A 7451-nucleotide genomic window follows, 5' to 3' on the forward strand; every position below is an offset into this window, starting at 1 on the left:
CACAACGATTCAGCCAGAACAGTGTTTTCCAGCCAGTTTCAGCCAAAATTCTGCCAGCCGAACGGGGCCTATGTCATAACAAAGACTGAGTATTATTTCCAGTTCTGTGTCAAGAGTTTTGTTTTGTAATGATAATATTGGATCCAGATCTTTTGAAACTAAGTATTGTGCAGGTAGATTATTTTTGGTTGTTTGATTTACATTACCAAATATCACCGTAGCGTTAGCACGAGCATTATACTTGTCAATCAAATTGCCCAACGCAGGCACCATTTTTCGTGGACAAAGAAAGCTGAAAATGGGCCCTAATTTGTTTAGCCAGTAGCCAGCCCATTTTGTTACTGGGCCATCAGCAAGATCATTTAGTGTCCTGGGCCTGATATCGCCAGAACATGCCAAGAAGCACTGACAAAAGATGTGTGTCCATGTGATGTGGCCCATTTCCCTCAGCTGATTTCTTTCTTTCTTTTCATCTGTTTTTCGAATTTTGCTCTGTTCCCTGATGCTTCGAACACCTGTTCTGTTTGGGGAAAAAAACTGAGTTGGTGGAGGAAAAAACTGGCCACTTAGTTTGGACTTTGGAGGGGGAAAAAAAGGAGTGTGTATTGGTTCCCATTTTTTCTTATGGTCTCGTAGTTGTAGTAGGTTGAAGAAGATAGACTGCAGAGAAGTCTGAGGTGGAGATGCTATTTCTCTGCCTGAAATAATTAATAATTCCCCTGGAAAATTACTGGGCAGGTTAAGCTTAATTTTATTTGCACCTCCTGCCTGCCATGTACTATAAATTGGCTGAATACAGCAGGGAGGAAGCATATGCAGAGCACAACACGATCGAGGCAGCAAGGTGGAATTGAAGGGCAGCACATGCGTATGTGACCGAGGGATGCATGGGGACGGCGGCGCGGCGTCGGCGACATTGATATTTGATAGATCATTTATTTGTCGGCGACCTCGAGCGCGAAGCGGCAGCGGTTGGGGAGCGAGCCGCCGTACTCGTCGTCGCGGTCGTTGGCGCTGTCCTTGAGGAACTGCTCGTTGATGTACCCGTTGGCGCCGTCGAAGCCCGCGTCGATCGCGTTGCGCGCGGCCTTGCGGAAGTCGTCGACGATGGCCGGGATCTCGCTCGCGTGCAGGCGCCGCGGCGGGGAGAACTCCTCGACGTGCCCGTCGTGGCTGACCTGCGGGGTCACGCCGCGGTCGGTGCTGGAGACCGGGGCGGCGCCGCCGGGCTGGAACGCGGTGGTGGAGACGCGTGCGGCCGACGTGCCAGAGCTGGCAGAAGAAGACGGCGCCCTTGGCGTGGACGGCGTCCACGATGGGCCGCCACGCGCGGACCTGCTGGGGCGTCCACACCCCCGGGGTGTCGGTGTAGCCCTGCGCCGTGTTGGAGACGCCCGTGGCCTCCGTGATGAGGAGGCCGCCGCGGGTGGCGCGCTGCGAGTAGTAGACGGCGGCGTGCGGCTGCGGCACGTTGCCGTAGGAGCGCTGCCGCGTCAGCGGCGCCAGCACCACCCGGTGCTGGAGCTGGAACTCAGCAGAGGAATGACGCTATTGTTGTTATTGGCCGGCAGCTCCGTCGTCGTCGTCTCCATGGCCATGGGTGGTGACTGGTGTGGTGGCCGTTTCTAGCAGCTGACAACAATGGAGGAAAGGAGAGCGATGAGTTGAGTGAGGAGAAATGGAGTGAAGTAGGCCCATTTATAGAGTTTGAGTGCAGTGATTATCGACCACAACACTCTATACTCTACTCTACTTGGGTTACTGTGATCCGATGACGTACACTAGCAGGAGTTGAAGTATTATTGTGCAGAGCGAGATGGATCCACGATGCAGCTGGGATGATGCACCAGGAAAGGAAAGGGAAACAAGTGAGCTGGAACTGGAAGAAGGCAGGCAGCTGCTCCCAGGTCCCAATATATTCAAGGCCAAGACTACTGGCTATTGGCAGTCAACAGATGAAAAGTGCCAACAACGAACTAACACCCTGCGCGTCATATCATCAGTCACCTAAGATCAGATATTTTCGGAACATTACTATAGATAATTCGTCTACTGCTGCTGAAGAACTTGACATGAGCTGACGCCACCCCTGACGATGCCACCGCAAAGAAAGTTCCTTCAATTCGAGGCATATGAATATGATAGGGAGACAGCGCCACCTTTTCCTGTTTTTTTTTTTCCCAACCGTGTATATATCTTCACGTCTAATTTTTGAGAATTACACAGTACACAAAAAAAAAAATTTGCCTAGACTTGTCTGACACCCAAACCCTAAGGAAAAACTTACCTTTATTTAATTTACAACCACCATTTGCGATTGTGACGACTCCAAGCGCGCGCTTGTTCCCCGCCAAGATCCAGGAAAAGGCTTCCGAAGCAATTGTAGCAACCAAATCATCATTTAACATTAAGGGTGTGGTGTCTTCATCAGTTGGACTTTTGCAAGTTGCCTTTTTGATTCAAAAGGCTAAAGCCAACTAAAGGAGTAGAAACCAGAAGCTATTTTTTTCAGAAGCAGGTACTCTTGGGTTAAGTCTTTATCCCATAATTTCCCTTTCTAATATAAAATATCTTCTACGATAGGGCTTTATCCCATAATTTCTGCTTAAAAAAGATTTAATTGGGCCTAAAATAGTAGCTTGGAATAACTTACTTCCTTGCATTTTGAATGCTATTTTGATGCGAGAGCAAGATGTGTTTAACGGGGAAAACCTACATTCAAGCGAATAGTTCTGAATGAAATCACCTTATGTTGCGCTAACACACTCTGGTGTCCTTAGTATCAACAAAAGACTATGGAAACTAAAATCCTTATTAAACATTAGAATCTTCCTTTGGTATCTTCTAAGAACTCCATTTTGGCGAAGGATGATTTAGTAGCAAAGTTTAATTGTCAAGTTAATATGAATGGTTGCTTTTGTCAAAAGGAAATGAAAATTAAACTATAATTTTTTGGATAATTAATTATGGCGACTGGAGAGGGTTTGATTGATTGTAAAGGCTTCACAACATGAAGATGTCGTGTTTGAGGTCATTAATTCCCAAATCTCAAATTAGTTTTTCCCTTTAATTTGCGACAAAATACTCCCCAGTTAGTTTTTATTTTGCGGGTGGAAAAAATCCCCAATTAGTTTTTCTTTTGCGAAAAAATCTCCAATCAATTACAAGTCACCACAGCCAATTAAGAATGACGACGAAAAAACGTAAAAGTAGCATGAATTAAGAATGACGAGCGAAAAAATTCGCACCTGAAACTAAATATGCTACCCGATCGAATTATGCGAATAGGAGACTGAGTAGAATTTGTATAGCAAAAGGAGAGACCGGGACTTACAGATAGTAATCAAATCGATCCGGGTCTTGTTGAAGAGAGACGGCGGGCAGGCGTATATAGGCGTAGGCCACAGCGACGACTAGTTTGATCAAAATCAAAAATAAAAGGGTTAATTGGATCTATGCCATTATAACTTCTTCGTTTCTTAAGAACGTCATTACTATTTGTCTATTTGGAAGTATGCCATTACAATTCTCCGTTTCCCACAAAAATGTCACTGAATACGTATGGACACAGTCTGGGCCCAGCTGCAGGCGTATATGAAGACGTATACTTCATCTTCCCTGTCACTGACACGCGGGTTCCACATGTCATCTTCTTCCTCCTCTTCTCCGAATCTCTCTCTCCGGTTCTCTCCCTCCACCCCGAGCGCCAGGCCGCCGCATCACCATTGCCGGGCCTAGCTCGAGCTCCCTGACCTCCCACCACAGACCACCTCCGGTTCCATACGCTCCACCGTTGGCACCGCAACGACACCACGAGACCGCCCCGCTGCTTCTTATCGTCGATCCGTGCCCACAGCGCCATTGCCGTGCTCTCCCAAAGCGCCGCCGCCGCCATGGCCGCACCGGGGTCGAGCTCTTCGATCAGCCCCGAGACACCACCGTTCACTTCGCCGCTTCCTCCGTTGGCATCGCAAGGAGACGACGCATCCAAGCAGCAGCTCTTTGGCATCAATCCGCGCCTAGAGCACCTCCTTCCATCCTCACCGAATCTCACCGCCGTCGCCAAGTTCCGCTCTGCGCAGCAACAGCCACGACCAGTACCCTTCCCGGCGTCATGGGCCCCACCAGCGAGTTCGCCGTGGACCGCTCCTCCTCCTCCGCCACTCGCCGGCCTTCCTCAGTGACCGGAACACCAAGTCTGGCATGCGCCCGACGGCCGCCGACCACCTCTGCTATGCGTGCTGCTGCTGCTCGCGGGCTGCCGGCGTGCTGCTGCTGCTGCCGCTCGCGGGCTGCCGGCGTGCTGCTCGCCGTGGCCGTGGCCGCGTCGGGATGGAGAGAGATGAGAGGAGGAAGAAGAAGATGACATGTGGGGCCCGCGTGTCAGTGATAGGGAGATGAAGTATATGTCTTCGTATACGTCTGCAGCTGGGCCCAGGCTGTGTCCATACGTATTTAGTGACATTTTTGTGGGAAACAAAGAATTGTAATGGTATGCTTCCAAATAGACAAATAGTAATGGCGTTCTTCAGAAACGAAGAAGTTATAATGGCATAGATCCAATTAACCCAAAATAAAATCTGGCACGCATGGCCTTCTTCTGCAGGTGCGTAACACTGCATTGGATTTATCATCTTGATAATAACTTCCTCTCGCTCGCTCCTCGATCAGCTAGGTAGGTTTTTCTTTAATTGCTCATGCATCCTCGCTGCCGCTTAGCCGGCGTGCCTGTGCCATCCTAATGAACCCCGGATCGAAGAGGAGAGGAGGGAGCGCCCGTCGTCGTTTTTGCCTTTCGTCGACGACTAGCCTCCTGTTGAACATTTGGTCAATTTACGACTTATATTAATCCATAAAACGACTTAACCAATAGTAACAGTACCACTAACCATACTGTAACACCACCACTGCTGCAGATAGTATTTAACAGTGCAGCAACCAAGTACGCTAACAATGCTAACAGAATAGCATATGAACAATAGCGCACAGTGGGATTAGGTTTATACCCTAGGGTGGGACTGTCGGTACCCGCGGACAGTGAGCCACCATCTTCTCCGTCGGTGGCGTTGGTGCGGGCACCAGTCCTCCTCGTGTCCACCATGTTGCAGAGGAGATCGCGCCGGGAGGCTCCTGCAGGTGCGGTGTTGGAGCAGTAGCACGGAAAGCTCCTGCAGGTGCGGTGTCGGAGCAGTAGCATGGGACTCTCCCGTCAGGAAGCAGAAGCCCCTGAACAGGAACCTGTAGAAGCGGAGACAGGGCAGCAGTCGCGCCGGGAAGCCGGCGCTCCCCAAAAACTTGATTCCCTGCCCGCCTACCCGTGCAGGTACGCTTGACGGGGGAAGTTCCGGAGGCCTGCTACCAAAGCTCCCTGTGCGCGCAGGGAACTCCGGTCGGAGATGCAGACGAACAGCTCAGCGCTCAGATGTTGCAGAGAGGAGGAAGAGGAAGAGTCGGGTCTATCCCTTGCCGGACAGGGGCACCCCCCCTTATAGTCGCGCCGTTCCCCATCTGTTCGTTAGGCCCTATCGGGGGAATGAACCTGGACAGGGTGGTTGGGCGTTGGGAGTTGGCTACGGCGGCTAGGGTTTTGGTTGGGCTAAGCGACAAAACCAGGCCAGACCAAGCTAGGCCACGGCCCACGCCCACGCCCACGCCCACGGCCCGGCCCGGCGCATCGCGCGCGCGCTGGCAGCGCGGCTCGACGGCGGCGGCGACGCGCGCGTGTGGCCTCCCGGTTCTCCCTCTCAACTTGTCTATGTGAGAGTCTTAAGACTCACTATTTAAGTTGAGAACCTTTTTAGTGAATTTCCCATGTGGTACTAATCACTTTTCCACTTAACAATAATTGTGGGCCTTTGAAGTTTATTTGATTAATTAGAATAAATAATGGGCCTGACCCAAATTAATCTAACAATCCCCACCAAACTTCAGAAGTCTACAGTTAATGTCTTTAGTTCTGAGCTTGTTTGATATACCAGTGTTTCGATGGAGACTGTTAAGTTGAACATCCATCTAGAAAAGGAGTTTACACTCATTTACAACTGACCAATGGACTATGCCTTAAATTGACAGTTTTGTGCAAAGTGAGGCTCACTCGATTCCTTTACTGATACTAGGCTACCTGTAGCATCCCCTCTGGTTGGAGCATATAAGTCATACGCCTGGCCTATTCATGAGTATCTAGAGATCATCCAAATCTCATAGATTGTGACTAGCAATCGAACTCACATAGGTGTGTTCCTTTAAGATGCCCTGTAGGCCGACATCTTTGCTTCTCATTAAGCCACTCGGTTCACATTGAGGTATTTGCCAACCTGCCATACAGATAGGAAGAGAAGTGCATTACTCAAGAGATTGACCTTTATTAAAAGGGTCTCTTCCCTCAGTCTACCCATAGCTTGTTTCACCATCCTAATTTACGGGATCTCCGATCACATAGGACAGGTTGCCACTACGATAGAACTTCATGTGGGTCTCAGTCCCATCTCACTCGATGCACTATCTATCACATTACGTGATAGTCCCTTAGTAAATTGATCTGCCAGATTTTTAGACATATGGACATAGTCCAATGCTATTACTCTGGAGTTTCTTAATTTTCTGATAGATTTTAACCGCCGCTTTACATGCCTAGTGGTCTTCATGTTGTCCTTTGAACTGTTTACCTTGATAATTACTGTTTGGTTATCACAGTTCATAGAAATTGCGGGCACAGGTTTTTCAACCACCGACAAATCCATAAGGAGCTCACGGAGCCATTCAGCCTCAACAGTAGCGATATCAAGTGCTGCAAGTTCTGCTTCCATTGTTGACCTCGTTAAGATGGTCTGCTTGCAAGATTTCCAGGAAACAGCGCCACCTCCAAGTGTGAATGTATATCCACTTGTGGCTTTTAACTCATCAGCATTAGATATCCAATTTGCATCACAATAGCCCTCGAGTACCTTCGGGTACCCAGTATAGTGAATGCCAAAGCTCGACGTTCCCTTTAGATAGCGCAATACTCTTTCAAGAGCACGCCAGTGATCATCTCCTGGATTTGAAACAAACCGGCTTAATTTGCTCACAGCAAATGAGATGTCAGGACTCATTGCACTAGCCAAGTACATTAGCGAGCCGATGATTTGGGAGTATCTCAACTGATCTCTCATTATTCTTTGGTTCTTTCTCAGGATCACGCTTGGATCATAGGGAGTGGACACAAGCTTGCAGTCACTATAACCAAAGCGACTCAGTACCTTTTCCACATAGTGAGTTTGTACAAGTGTTACCCCACCATTTTCTCCCCTTAGTAGTTTGATGTTTAGTATCACATCAGCCACTCCCAAATCCTTCATGTCAAAGCTCTTTGACAGAAAGTCCTTGACTTCCTCAATCACATTGAGGCTTGTTCTAAAGATTAGTATGTCATCCACATACAAGCATAGGATTACTCCTTCTCTCCCACCATA

The 7451-nt window shown here is 48.9% G+C and overlaps 1 pseudogene; it reads right to left on the reverse strand.

Moving 5' to 3' along the window:
• Positions 1–611: 611 nt before the first annotated feature.
• Positions 612–4009, reverse strand: LOC136456082 (putative 12-oxophytodienoate reductase 4; annotated as a pseudogene).
• Positions 4010–7451: the final 3442 nt, after the last annotated feature.

The sequence above is a fragment of the Miscanthus floridulus genome, chromosome 1, assembly GCF_019320115.1.
Source record: "Miscanthus floridulus cultivar M001 chromosome 1, ASM1932011v1, whole genome shotgun sequence".
NCBI lineage: Eukaryota > Viridiplantae > Streptophyta > Magnoliopsida > Poales > Poaceae > Miscanthus > Miscanthus floridulus.